Source organism: Urocampus carinirostris, chromosome 11, assembly GCF_059441175.1.
Source record: "Urocampus carinirostris isolate Australia breed hairy pipefish chromosome 11, RoL_Ucar_1.0, whole genome shotgun sequence".
In the NCBI taxonomy this organism is placed as follows: domain Eukaryota; kingdom Metazoa; phylum Chordata; class Actinopteri; order Syngnathiformes; family Syngnathidae; genus Urocampus; species Urocampus carinirostris.
In genome coordinates, this window is record NC_142359.1 from 32492018 (window position 1) to 32507456 (window position 15439).

Genomic DNA, 15439 nt, shown 5'->3' on the forward strand with positions numbered 1-15439 from the left:
CCTGCTTTATATCAGAGGAGACCAGTCAGCTGAGTGTGGTTGACCAGAAAAAAGCCTCTAAAAATTAGACAAAATCATGCGTACAAAAATGTCTTCGTAACGTATGTTAAAGGTCAGTTATGCAATGAGAGAATTGCTTCAGTTGTAAAGTTCATACAAAGTTGAGCCCAACTTTTCAAAAATAAGTCTCATCATACATCTAAAAGGTCTCAGCAAATGCTATGCTAACCAAAAGTATTTCCTGATGTCCAAGATGATAACATATAGTTTATTTTCTGTACAAACTGTACTAGTATATCTCTTTTTTGATAAGGATAGCAGATGACGCCATCCACCCATCTCATTGTTCATTCAAACTGCTGCCATAAGGGAAAAGACTGGAAAGTCCTAGAGCCATAACAAGCCGGCTCAAGGACAGCTTCTTCCATCAGTTTGTCTGGATTCAGAAATATTTTCCTGTTTTCAACCCCTCGCTCCTCACTGCTTTCCGCTAATCAAAGCTAATCTACTCTACTTAGATTATGGCTATACTTGCACATTTTTCATTCAAAACCATTTTTACAGCTTTTCATATGTATACTTTTTTATTTTTTTTTTAAATGTTCTGCTATTTGTTGTTTGTATTGTGCCTTGAAGTTGAAGGATTGTAAACAGGCTGTCTTTTGTTGTTTAGCATGCAATTATTTCAAAATGGAGTAATTCACCAATGCAGTGAAATGCAACCGTGAGCTCCAATACCCTTGATTAAATCCGCCCCTTTTTGGACGACCATTTCATTTTGCACGGCCTCCCTGATTTCACACCTCATTTTTACTTCAAGTTCCCAGCTAAGCGACCAAACCCCGGGGTGACATACGTTGGCCGTTCTGAAAGGTAGTCTAATCACCCAGCTCTTTTTCTCCACCCTATAATTGATCATATCGCACGTGGCCATGATTAAACACCCACTCGCGCTTCGGAATTAATCATGCATTGCTCGAACTTAGCATTAATCACCAGATAACCCCCCTCTCTGTCTCAATTCCTCAGTCCGACTGTAATGGGATATTCATCCGTCGGACAATTAATAATAAAGACACGCTAGCGCCGTTCCCTTTGTTCCCTCCAGTGTTATTTTAAGTTGGGTGATGATTGAGGGGATGCAACAAGGGCTTCAATTGAGTTTATTAACATCGGTGCCAGAGGTGAAAGGAAGGGAAGAGTTAAGGAGTTTCACAGAGGAAGGACAGTGATTAGAAATGGAGAGAGGGCAATAAGAGAAAGGTGATGTAGGCATCGACTACACTACTACCACTAGGGAGGCATCCATCTTCTTTATCACATGAAGATTTTTTTTATAGCTTTCTGTTTATCTCGTTGTAATAACCTTCTGCTAGCAAGAAAGTAATTCATGAAACTGCTCGTCTGCCATTGCCATGCATTACAGCACATGGGAAAATGAAGCGGCAAAACTGATTGAATGGCTTTGGGGACGAAAGAAATATAAAGGAGCAGACAAGCCCACCGCGGCGCAGCTGTCGAAAACTAAACAGCGGCTGTCCTAATCAGTTTCGGAGGTCAGATTCAACGTATGAAGAGATGATACCTTTTGAGGTTTGCATTTTTTCACGGGACAAATGGGTTTATTTACTCAACTTGGTCTGAAGGACAGAAACAACTTGAGCGAGGTGCCAAAGTGTCACTTTGCGAGCAGAGGAAGACAATGGAAATTCACAGGCTGGCTTGGAAAGCAGCACAGCCGAGACAGAGGGATGAATAATTTGCACAAAATGAGGTATGACAAGAGAGACGGTTTCAGTTTGATTGTTAGGACGTGCAATATTTCAAACGCAAACGCAAATGAGTGCCAGCTGAGTCGTTGGAAAAGAAAGTGTTTGAGATGGAGTGGCACAATCTATTGCGACTTTTCTTTGTGTCGCCTGTTGAGGTCATCTGAGGTGGATGTCTTATTCTAAAAATTCAATTCCGCAAACTGTGATCAGTGCCGAAACTTGACATTAGTCTTAATGGTGGCATATGAAACAGGGTTCATACAGGTGCTGAAAATCCAGGAAAATACTTGAATTTTTAATGTCAGGTTTTGAATGTCAGGAAAGTGCTTGAACACCCTTAAACTTATTGCCATCTTTCACATAATACGGCAGGGGGGCGGGAACCTTTACGACCCAAGGAGCCATAATAGCAAATTATTTTGTTTGGGGTTTTTCTTTAAAAGAGCGCCGTACCATTTTAGGACAAAATTCAGCAAAACCGCCAGAAGAATCTAACTTTTTTAGCACATTTTATCTCTTTGTTTGAATTTAGATAATTTGATAACATTCATGAAATTATAATGCCAGAGTTTGTGTCCCATATGAACATATATACCACTTGTCTCCCTAAAGATCATTGAGGCTCATTTTGAACTTCATTTTTTGTAAGTAATGCTCTAAAACATTATTTTGTAAACATGTCAAAAACCTGCAGAAGAAAAGTTTATGGATGTATTTCCCTTTAGCGCAGTGGACATGTATAAGAGAAAGGAGTGTACTGCGTTGCACAGCTCCTCCCAACCCTATCGCTCACCCAATCAAATTGTTCTTGGAGCTTGGCTAGCGTTAGCGGGTTATTAGTTTGTTATCTGTTTTTTTGTCATAATGTGTCTCAACAGTGAACATACATTATTTAATGAGAATCTATATATGGAATTATTTATCAATGTACAGCCGAAACGGGGTCCATTGGTGTGACACCTTGACTGTAAACTGTAGGTATAACTGTGCCTAGGCCAAACAGTTTACATTATTAAAGTAGCTTCGTATATGCACGCACCCAAATCTAACAATGATTTGGAACGCAACAGAGGAATTGCACAAGTAGCAAATCATCACTGAGCCATATATATTCATGAGAAGAGCCATAGGTTCTCGACCCCCAGCATTAAACAAAGAAAAAATTGTAAATAAAAAAGTCGGCTACAGGGAAGCCGCAATTGCAGTGCTTTATATGTAGATGTCGTTTAAAGTGTCATTGCCTCCTACAGGTTGATTAGGACAGGTGCATCAGAGCAGGTAAATTACATCAATATGCCAGGAGGTTGTAGTTTTAATGAACAAAGGCTCGGAAAAGAGAACTACAACCCACGGTTAAAACGTGAAATAAATCAATGCACAGCATGCTGCAAAATGGGCTCAAAAGACATGCAACTCTTCACAATGGGAGAGTCAGCGCATGAAAGGTGACATACCAAGATAACTAGCTTCACTACGATTTTTTTTTTGTATGTGTCTGATGTGTGTTTTCCAGTTCAACTTACTGTCTATTGTAACTCCTAAAAAAATTATTTCTGATACATTGTCTGTGACAACACCATAGATTTTCCTTGTGATTACGGAAGAATATCACTCAAGTTTTGTTTAAATTTAAAGATAATGTTTTTATATCCATCCATTTTTTTTAGTTTAATCAGTTCACTATTAATGTCTGTTACTAGATTAATATAATTATCCTTGGAATATAAAATGAATGTAGCTGTCATCTGCACATATGAATAGTTTGATACATTAAACATTTTATTGATATATAAATTGAAAAGCTTTGGACCCAGGACCGACCCCTGTGGTACTCAAAAACACATGTCCAGATGTCAATGCTCCCATTTTCACACATTGCTGCCTTCCAGTAAAACAACTTTGACTCCATTCCGAAGCCTCTCCTCTGAAACCATATTGTTACAGTTTTTTGAATGGTTTATGATTATTGGTGTCAAAAGCTATTTTTAAGTCAATTCATATCTCAGCTGTGTATCTCTTCTTTTCTATGCTATTGGTAATTTCTTCTACGGCATCAATAACGGCCGTTGGTGTTGATCTGTTTTCGCTAAATCTATATTGACTTTCATTTATCAATTTCTGCTTATCTATAAATGACTCTGGTCTATTATTATAACGTTTCTCTCATATTTTGGAGAACTTAGGGAGAAGAGATACCGGTCTGTAATTTGTGAAGATGTGTTTGTTTCCATTTTTGTATATTGGTATAACTTTTGCTAGTTTCATTTTATTTGTAAATTTCCCTGTTTGTAATGACAGATCACATATATAGGTTAATGGATTCACAATGCTTTGTATGATCTGCTTAACTAATACCAGATCTATGTCAGTCAGGAGAAGTGTTATTTTTACAGTTGTTTACCACGTCTAATAACTTTGATTCGGTTACGCCACACAAAAACATTGTCTTTGGGTTTATATCTTGTCACGGTCGCCATGACGACCAGTATGCCACGCCCCCGAACTCAAGCTGAAGCAGATCAGCTGATTGCTGTTCTGCTATTTAAGGCTGGATTTTGGGTTTGGCGGGTGCTGGTTCATTACTCATTATTCACAATCCCGGTCTGTTATGCCTTGTCCTGTTTTAGTCTGTTATGCCTTGTCCTGTTGAGTTCGTGCCGGAGGAACTCTGTATTGTTCTGTTTTGCCTCGGAGTATTGGGCGACTTTTATTTTATTAAATAAAACCTATGGATCGTCAACGCATTTGAGTTCTCCCTTCATGCCTCCTGCCTCCGTTCTGGTCCGGTCACCTTCCACGCCACCACGCCCTCGTGACAGAATGAACCAGCCAACAAATAGAACTCAGCGAACGATCCCAGCGCGACTTGGGAGAGCTGGAGAGCGCAGTTCGGCAGGCGCCTACTGAGTTGGCCTTCCCTGCCCGTTCGAACCACGGCCCCGCCCTTGCTGTGCCTCGAATGGGGTCCCGGGAAGAATTGACGCCTGCCTGTTCGACTCCCAAGCCTGCCTGTTCGACTCCCAAGCCTGCCTGTTCGACTCCCAAGCCTGCCTGTTCGACTCCCAAGCCTGCCTGTTCGACTCCCAAGCCTGCCTGTTCGACTCCCAAGCCTGCCTGTTCGACTCCCATGCCTGCCTGTTCGACTCCCATGCCTGCCTGTTCGACTCCCATGCCTGCCTGTTCGACTCCCATGCCTGCCTGTTCGACTCCCATGCCTGCCTGTTCGACTTCCATGCACTGATTTTGTTCAGTCTTTCCTGTCCTGTCTTGTCTGTTCTGAATCTGTTCCCCCCTGAGTCTGACTCTTCTGAACCTGATCCCCCCTGAGTCTGACTCTTCTGAATCTGATCCCCCCCTGAGTCTGACTCTTCTGAATCTGATCCCCCCCTGAGTCTGACTCTTCTGAATCTGACCCCCCTGAGTCTGACTCTTCTGAATCTGACCCCCCTGAGTCTGACTCTTCTGAATCTGACCCCCCTGAGTCTGACTCTTCTGAATCTGACCCCCCTGAGTGCGACTCTTCTGCATCGGCCTGACCTGAGTGCGACTCTTCTGCATCGGCCTGTCCTGAGTGCGACTCTTCTGCATCGGCCTGACCTGAGTGCGACTCTTCTGCATCGGCCTGACCTGAGTGCGACTCTTCTGCATCGGCCTGACCTGAGTGCGACTCTTCTGCATCGGCCTGTCCTGAGTGCGACTCTTCTGCATCGGCCTGTCCTGAGTGCGACTCTTCTGCATCGGCCTGTCCTGAGTGCGACTCTTCTGCATCGGCCTGTCCTGAGTGCGACTCTTCTGCATCGGCCTGTCCTGAGTGCGACTCTTCTGCATCGACCTGTCCTGAGTGCGACTCTTCTGCATCGACCTGTCCTGTTTACCTGTTCTGATTTTGCCTGTCCTGTTTATCTGTCCTGTTCTCGTCGGTTCTGCCTGTCTGTCATCCCCTGTCCAGTTGGCCACCAGACCCCCCCTGCCGAGCGCCGATTCCGATCCGCCCGACGCAGATGGCGCCTGCCTCTCCCCGTTCCTGCGTGTTCGGAGGAGGGAGCAGGGTTGCCCCAATCGCGATCGTCAACATTCCGGGGCGCGAGGTAGTAATTTTTTCTTTTTTGGGACCTCGGGAGCTGTCCCTTAAGAGGGGGGCTCTGTCACGGTCGCCATGACGACCAGTATGCCACGCCCCCGAACTCAAGCTGAAGCAGATCAGCTGATTGCTGTTCTGCTATTTAAGGCTGGATTTTGGGTTTGGCGGGTGCTGGTTCATTACTCATTATTCACAATCCCGGTCTGTTATGCCTTGTCCTGTTTTAGTCTGTTATGCCTTGTCCTGTTGAGTTCGTGCCGGAGGAACTCTGTATTGTTCTGTTTTGCCTCGGAGTATTGGGCGACTTTTATTTTATTAAATAAAACCTATGGATCGTCAACGCATTTGAGTTCTCCCTTCATGCCTCCTGCCTCCGTTCTGGTCCGGTCACCTTCCACGCCACCACGCCCTCGTGACAGAATGAACCAGCCAACAAATAGAACTCAGCGAACGATCCCAGCGCGACTTGGGAGAGCTGGAGAGCGCAGTTCGGCAGGCGCCTACTGAGTTGGCCTTCCCTGCCCGTTCGAACCACGGCCCCGCCCTTGCTGTGCCTCGAATGGGGTCCCGGGAAGAATTGACGCCTGCCTGTTCGACTCCCAAGCCTGCCTGTTCGACTCCCAAGCCTGCCTGTTCGACTCCCAAGCCTGCCTGTTCGACTCCCAAGCCTGCCTGTTCGACTCCCAAGCCTGCCTGTTCGACTCCCAAGCCTGCCTGTTCGACTCCCATGCCTGCCTGTTCGACTCCCATGCCTGCCTGTTCGACTCCCATGCCTGCCTGTTCGACTCCCATGCCTGCCTGTTCGACTCCCATGCCTGCCTGTTCGACTTCCATGCACTGATTTTGTTCAGTCTTTCCTGTCCTGTCTTGTCTGTTCTGAATCTGTTCCCCCCTGAGTCTGACTCTTCTGAACCTGATCCCCCCTGAGTCTGACTCTTCTGAATCTGATCCCCCCCTGAGTCTGACTCTTCTGAATCTGATCCCCCCCTGAGTCTGACTCTTCTGAATCTGACCCCCCTGAGTCTGACTCTTCTGAATCTGACCCCCCTGAGTCTGACTCTTCTGAATCTGACCCCCCTGAGTCTGACTCTTCTGAATCTGACCCCCCTGAGTGCGACTCTTCTGCATCGGCCTGACCTGAGTGCGACTCTTCTGCATCGGCCTGTCCTGAGTGCGACTCTTCTGCATCGGCCTGACCTGAGTGCGACTCTTCTGCATCGGCCTGACCTGAGTGCGACTCTTCTGCATCGGCCTGACCTGAGTGCGACTCTTCTGCATCGGCCTGTCCTGAGTGCGACTCTTCTGCATCGGCCTGTCCTGAGTGCGACTCTTCTGCATCGGCCTGTCCTGAGTGCGACTCTTCTGCATCGGCCTGTCCTGAGTGCGACTCTTCTGCATCGACCTGTCCTGAGTGCGACTCTTCTGCATCGACCTGTCCTGTTTACCTGTTCTGATTTTGCCTGTCCTGTTTATCTGTCCTGTTCTCGTCGGTTCTGCCTGTCTGTCATCCCCTGTCCAGTTGGCCACCAGACCCCCCCTGCCGAGCGCCGATTCCGATCCGCCCGACGCAGATGGCGCCTGCCTCTCCCCGTTCCTGCGTGTTCGGAGGAGGGAGCAGGGTTGCCCCAATCGCGATCGTCAACATTCCGGGGCGCGAGGTAGTAATTTTTTCTTTTTTGGGACCTCGGGAGCTGTCCCTTAAGAGGGGGGCTCTGTCACGGTCGCCATGACGACCAGTATACCACGCCCCCGAACTCAAGCTGAAGCAGATCAGCTGATTGCTGTTCTGCTATTTAAGGCTGGATTTTGGGTTTGGCGGGTGCTGGTTCATTACTCATTATTCACAATCCCGGTCTGTTATGCCTTGTCCTGTTTTAGTCTGTTATGCCTTGTCCTGTTGAGTTCGTGCCGGAGGAACTCTGTATTGTTCTGTTTTGCCTCGGAGTATTGGGCGACTTTTATTTTATTAAATAAAACCTATGGATCGTCAACGCATTTGAGTTCTCCCTTCATGCCTCCTGCCTCCGTTCTGGTCCGGTCACCTTCCACGCCACCACGCCCTCGTGACATATCTATCCGTAACTCGAATTGTTTGCTACTGCACGTGGGTATATTTGCGGCTAGTTCCGGTCCAACATTTACCAAAAAAAAAAAACTATTAAAAGCCTCCACAATTTGATTCAAATTATATAATTCGTATAAAATGATTTTCAGTTTTTGCGGGTGGTTTTGTTCCCCATTGTTATTAAACCTACACTTAAACAAACCAACCTTGATCCAGAAATCTTATATAATTACAGACCTGTGTCAAATTAGTAACCTATGCAAACAAAATAATAATTATGGAGGACTTAAACATGCATTCTTCACTCAGTTTGCTTACTGTTTCTTACTGTCACTACGGATCCCAAGAGCCAAAAAGAGATCCGCAGGTTCGAGAGCGTTCTCCATTCGGGCTCCGGAGTTGTGGAATGCTCTGCCCCCTGAGATTTCATTTGCAACCTCAGTGGAACTGTTTAAATATAGGCTTAAAACACACTTCTATTCTATAGCAGATGAATGACCTATATTTCTTGTTGATGATATCTGTGTATTAATTGTTATTACAACATCCATTGCAGCCTGGTAATTCTATCCCTTCTCAAGGTTTCTTCATTTTCCTTATGTTGAGGTTTTTGAGTTTTATCATTGCCCTCGTGTAGTTATTAAATCAGGGGGTAATAATAGTCCGTGGTTTGCAATAGTCTGTTGTCTGTGTAGTCCTTTGAGACTCTTTGTGATTAAGGGGTAAACAAATAAACTTGACTTGACTAACTGTACATTCATTGACTCACTTACATATTATTCAGTTCTTCTTTGTCCCGAATTACCAAAATTTTAGCTAGTTCAGGGGGTCCATTAAGTTTTATATATATTTTACAGTTCCTAACCCACTTGTCCTGTATTTTATCTTGTTTCCTTAAGAATCTTGCTTTTTTAGCTATGTCAGCATCTATTTTGATTATGTGATCATAAAGATAAACATTATTACCTATGATTTTTCTTCCCTGCTTCATTAATTCAAATTTGTTCTTCCTGTTAGAAAATATTAAGATCACAGCAAGGATACTATTCTTTTTCATTGGGAGAGGGTGGCGAGCTTCAATCTTGTCCTTGTTCAGTTTTAGGTGTTTTGTTGCGAGGATTGCCACGACCTGTTCTTCTGCAGCCTCCTCACTGGGCTCCACTCCGTTGTCCGTACCGGTCGAAGCTGCCCTTGCATACGAGTTGGGTTTGATCCTCAGTCCAGTCACAATAATGTCTTTCATCCTTGAATATTGCTCCAAGTCATCAACTTTCCTTTCCAATATAGAAACTTTTTTGTGTTCCTCCACAACTTGCATCCTTAGATCTTTCACCTCTGCCAACAGTTCAAGTAGCATACAGTATCTTGTTTGTTTGTAATATCTTCTACCTTGGTTGCAAGAGTCAAGTCAAGTGAAGTCACATTTATTTGTAAAGCCCTTAATCACAAGATGTCTCAAAGGACTGCAAGGCTAAAAACCTCTCCTCGCAGCAAAAAACCACCTTGCAAAACACATTGAAACAAAAAATTGTCAAAGAGAAAGGAAAAAAGAAAGTCCTCAAAGTGGTTCTCAATTGCTCAAAAAAGGTTTTCACGAACAGAAACTCGAACACCAAACCGTCATTCTTACCCAAAACCTATATTCGGAGAGATATTGCGAAGATCCACAAATATATTTGCTATTTACTCTAGATCTAAAAACCATATGTCCTCATAATTGCACCCTCAGAATGAAAAACTGCCTGTACAAATCATATATATCGTTGTAGCTCTGCAATACACATGATTTATAACATTTTTTCTATTATAATCATACTGAAAAATAAGGTAAAAATTTGCCTCAAAAGTGCCTGAAAGTGCTTGAATTCGGCCATAAAAAAAGGTTTCCAAATCCTATCAAATGTATGGGGGCACAACCATTGATACGCCCATACATTTTTGCACAACGCTGATGCAAGTTAAACATTATCAACATCCAGCAACAGCTCACAGCATGATTTGAAACAAAATAGAGTTCCTGATGCTTTATTCTTATTGTGATTGGTCAATATATATATTTTCCATTGATTCTGCTTTACTGAGAATTTTAAATGTTTACATTGTTTTGTATTTGATGTATTTTTTTAGATTCTTAAATATTTTACTGTTTGGTTCCTGTGTTTTTCGGGGAAGTGTTTTACGTTTAATTTTTTAAAGAAGAGTTTGTTCTTGTATTTCGTATTTCATTTATCGTTGCACTGAAAAGTCAATGTTTTAATTGTCAATTTGTTGTGTCACACACGGATTCCAGTTGCCTGACTTTAAAAGTATTAAGGTTCAATTTTTAAATGAGATAATAGTCCACTGGAGGATAAAAAATAAACACTATTGTGTTACAATTCATTTTGTGCAGAGTATTACATTATTTTTAATAATATACTGATCAAAGGGACCCCCCCAAAACCTGTATTTTTCCTTTTTTACCTTGATTTATAAGTTTTCTCCTTTCTCCCTGCTTTTTCATTTTTTGTTTATTTTTCTCTTTCTTCTTTCCTTTTTCTTCTTTTGTTTTGTTTTATTTTTCCTAGGTTTACAGTTATTTTTCTTATTTTCTTCTTATTTTGTTCTTCAATTTTCCTTTTTTTTTATTCCTAGCATTTTACTCCTTTTTTGCTTTTTCCTCTTTCTCGTCTTCCTCCTTTTCGTCTTTTATTCTTTCCCTACCTTTTTACTTCTTTTTTGCTTCATCATTTGGTTTCTTTCCTTTTATTTCTTATTTTCTATTATTTTTCTCTGTTTTTATCGTTGTCTGTTTTCTTCTTTTGCTGTATTGTTAGGACGCGGAACAGCCCAGGCTAGTGTCCACTCACATACAACGATATGATATAAATGGGATACCATATTTGGTGCACAGAATGCCCTCACTACTACATCCACTTTTCTTTGGCAGAGCATGTCAATGGGTGAGCACTGCCCATGCTCCTACCCCCCACCTTCCTCCCCCACTGGTAATGCCCATGTCGCAGATATTATTACATCTGTCATTTTAGTTTTAGTTGAAATGAGCTTTTTATCACCAGACTCTTCAAGCGTACCTAATTTTCTGGCAAGTACTCGATTCACCTCTCGAAAATTGACGTGGCTCCATCAGCTGCTAATGAAATAATAAATAATCGGTAGGTACAAACGAACTAGGGCAATTTGTCGGCCCTTGAGTGTGTCGAAAAGGTACCCAGAAGAACATCCAGGAGATAATGTGTAGGAGGCTGATCATTTCCCGGTCCAAATTTTTGGACGCGATTATCAACGCTGGCAAACGGGCAGATTTTGCTGTCGGGAACAATCCAAGCTGTGAATGGAAACTGGCGCGTCTCTTGGGCGTGGATGTTTCTTGGCTCTGCCGATCGAACATGATAGGGTGCCAGGTTCTTTGAAGCTTTTTGGCAATCACCAACATTTTCAGGTGAGCTACACAGCGCCCCTGATGAACAAACGCTAGCCAAGATTTCATTTCTCAACTTTGGACACAAGTTGTGCTAGCATTGACGGAATTGAGTTAGAATGAGAGATTTCACCTCCAGTATGAAGTGTTTATCAGATAAAACACAGATGACAGTGCTGTTTTAATCCAAGAACATCAATGTAGTTGTAGAACTGTTCCTACAACGAGCGCTGTTGTTGAGCCAGCTCTCTGTACGGTGTGATAATGTCGGCGGGAGATAACAGCAATTCCCAGGCAGTCGTGTGCCTTCCCAGTCCATTAGCCTCCTAGGTGCCTGACACGATTGAATTAAACCTGAGAGAAAAAAGTTATCATTCTCTGGATTCTCTTTGTTTTAGGATGTTTCTTACAAATTATCATTGTAGCTCTACATAAAATGTATATTGTTAAAGTGTGGTAAGCTGGGTGCATGGCAACAGAATGGAGAATCTTACGGAGTCATTAAGCCAGCCCAGCCTATGCTCTTTGCCCAGTTTGGGAGATATTGCCAACAACATTATTAAGGACTCCCATCACCTCAGCCACCACCTCTTTGACCTGGGAGATGCTACAAGTCCGTTAAAGAAAAAGAGCAAAAAGCTCAGAGACAGTTTCTTCCCCAGAGCCATCACCATCCTAAACAAACACCCAAAACTGTGAAAAATATCTTGCCTATATTAAAATGTTATTTATTTGTTATTTTTTCCACAATTCTTTTTTTCCATTGTACTATTTTATCATGCACTTACAACTTCGGGCTAGTGTACAAGCACTTCCTTGCGAATATTGCCCATTTATCCAAATAATATTTTGTATATTATTTTTTATTATGCCAATCCTGGATTGCCAAGTCTATTGTTGTTGCGAACAACGCTACGGTGGAATAAATGACAATAATGACAATTTTATCCTGTTCTATTCTAAAGTTGAACAGCAGAATCTTGTTGAAAAAATGATCATCTCACTTCCGTTTTGCCTGATGGACACGTCCCACACCCTTCTTTGCTTGCTCAACAAAGCCTCCTACCTTGTTCGCTTGAAAGTGCCAATCTGTGGAAGGATACTTTTAATTACATTTGATAGGAGGGGTCATAAAAATCCAATTTCCCACAGTGGCCTCTAATGGTACCTCAAGCTGTCTTTGCATATGGAGAAGGAGCGACTGCTTTAAAAACCTCATTTTAACAAAGTACTGCAGGTTAGCTCAGTAACACACATAACTTGAGGAAACACCTACGCATTTTTTCAGACTGCGAGGTAGTCATAAATACATAAATATAAAGAAAAGACTTACATAAATTGAGTTCTCCCCCCTTTCTCACCTCCAAAAACGTCTCCTCCATGACCATACTGTACCAATTATGAGGCCAACTTTAATAACGTTTAAAAGAAAATGTCTCCATATAAAAAACAAAATCTTATTGGTAGTCACTTTTTTTTTTTGCTTTGTTCTAAAAAATATTACCACCACAAGGACTAAATCTGGAAATCTTAGCCAACTTAATACATTACACTACTCTGACTTGCCTTCTTGTGGCAGTAAGTGAAATTTGGTAGCCTGATGCAACCAATTGATTTATGTCACGGCATCATGAAAATGCTGTTACGCTATTGGCTGAATTACCTAACTACGCATTTCTCTCTCTTTATTTAGTTGATAATCTTGCATACTTTGTAAATAATTTAAGATACAGTAGTCAAGTGTTTGTACTATATTTATTAGCTACAGGTCCCAAAGCTTGCATTATTGCTAAAGGGAGAATAATACACATGATAACCATGGAAATAAAGTTTGCAATTGTCAAGAAATTCGAAAACACAAAAACGGCTACCCTATGTTAGTTACATGGCGCAAACCAATCCAATATAGGAACTATTTCTAAGAACAACGAGGCCATTGTATATATTTTTTTTTTTTTTAATAAATTCTATTAAAGAATAAATATTTATGTTTTCTATTGATTTGTCTTTATATTCTATATTTCTTGCAAACTGGAGTGCAACCGTAATTTTGTTTCAGCAAACAATGATAATAATTGTGATTCTGATTCTGCATTAAACATGTAGGCCTTCATTAGGCTGAATCAATCCAACCCTTAGGAACTATTTCATGGCTATAAAACATGTACTGCAGCTAAAGCTGTAACACATATAAAAAAAACATCAATAATTCCCTCAAAAAATTACACCATTATTTAGGAATATAGCGACATTTCACTCACCCAAAAATCGTATTTCTGCACAGAATCCATCCTCCTTTCTTTCCTTGCGATTATTTCAATTACTCTGTTGTACAAATTTTCTGTGTGTTTCAGTTCCATCAAGAAATTATTTTATATCTGTCTGCCTGTCTTTTCATATTTCTGGCATAAGTTTTTATTTGATTTATGGCTGAAAATGTATATTCAACGGAAGTAGTTTTCTTTGTGAAACTTGCACAACCGCCCCCAGCCAATCATTGTTTGTGAAAATGGTGACGTTTCCTAAAGCTCGCTAGCTGGCGCTCAGACACCAACTCAGAATTGAATTGGCTGAAGCAACAGCTTTTTGAACGCTAAGGGGCCGGTCACACAGACATTTGCGGCTGAATCACGGCTAAAATTTTGGGTTTTTTTTTTTGCCCGTGGTTGCCCGGGATGGAAAATGCGCAAAATTGGCCAACCCGCTGTTGATCTGTGGTATGGCCGGAAAAAAGACGCCGGCGACTGTTCCGCTTCCTCTCATCGCGTCATTTGCGCATCATTTCCGTGTTTAGACCACGTGTATAAAAACTGCCGAGCCGGTGTTGTGCCCAAATCCGAGTCCTACGCAACACCCATAACCGCCCCACCCCCCCGCGTGACTTTTTCATCCACGTTTTAACAAACGCATTTTGTAGAATACGATCGCACTTTATTGTTTAAATAAACGCGTTATTTAGACTAGGATCTCCCAATTGTTATAATTAGCTCGGTTTATAGTTTTAATAAGCGTTTTATATAGAATACGATCGCTTTCGTTGGAAGCGCAGCAGAATGCGCGTTCACGCGAGGGGGGGAGGATTTTATATACGGTGTGCATTACCGTTCGATTACGTTCACAACAAAAACAAAGACGGAATGGTTTAAGTTGTATTACATTTCCAACAAATGCAAGACGAAGTGGTTTTGGTTATATATTCGCCATCACATTCCCTAAAAGTGAGATTAAACGAGGTAAATGTGGTTGTAATAGCGAGGGGAAGCTAATCTCGGAAACGGACTGTAGAAACACAGTCCCGTGAAGATCAAGATTTCAAGCTATGGCATCAGTTTTATTTTATTATCTTGATAAGGATTGTCAATAAATAAAAATGGATTGAGACGAGGTCACTACGCTGACTGGGGGCGGGTGTGAGGTTTAAGGGTTGATGGTCTATCTTCTTTATTCATTATTCATTATCGATCAGATCATACTACGCTACAAAGCTTAGGAGCCGAAATTCTTACTCTCAGCCAAAAGGGGTTTTGGGGTTTTTAAGGGTTATTGATCTATCTTCGTTATTCATTATCCATTATCCGTTATCGGTCAGTTCATAATACGCTACAAAGCCTAGGAGCCGGGACACTTACTCTCAGCCAAAAGGCCAAGCTAAGGTCCTAGCCCTAATGCCTTGCTGCGATCATTGCGAATGCACCGTTCCCGGAGGTATTGCAATACCGGGCCGATGCGTGGAGTGGACAGAGCAAGCTCATATTCCATCTCCCGAAATGCGAAAGGCCAAATTAAGGTCCTAGCAATAAAGCGTTGCTCCGATCATTGCGAATGCACCGAAAGATTTATTCGAAATGAAGAGAAACTATGCTGACGGGGATCCATGTTCACCCCTTTGACGTCACGAGCACAACTGACGTGTGTTTGGCATTCGCGCTGTTTATACGCGGAGAAAGGCGTTTGAGTGTCACACGCTTAACACGCTAATTTCACGTAATAACACCGCGATACAGGCGCAGAACATGCTATTACCATGCTCCACCCACGATTACCCGCTGAAATTTCCCGTCCTACCCATGTGTAACCACGCCCTGGCCGCGGCCAGAGCA

General features: G+C 42.4%; 1 pseudogene; it reads right to left on the reverse strand.

The window, feature by feature from the left end:
* Positions 1-15022: 15022 nt before the first annotated feature.
* Positions 15023-15177, reverse strand: LOC148357105 (U2 spliceosomal RNA; annotated as a pseudogene).
* Between the last annotated feature and the right edge of the window lie 262 nt (positions 15178-15439).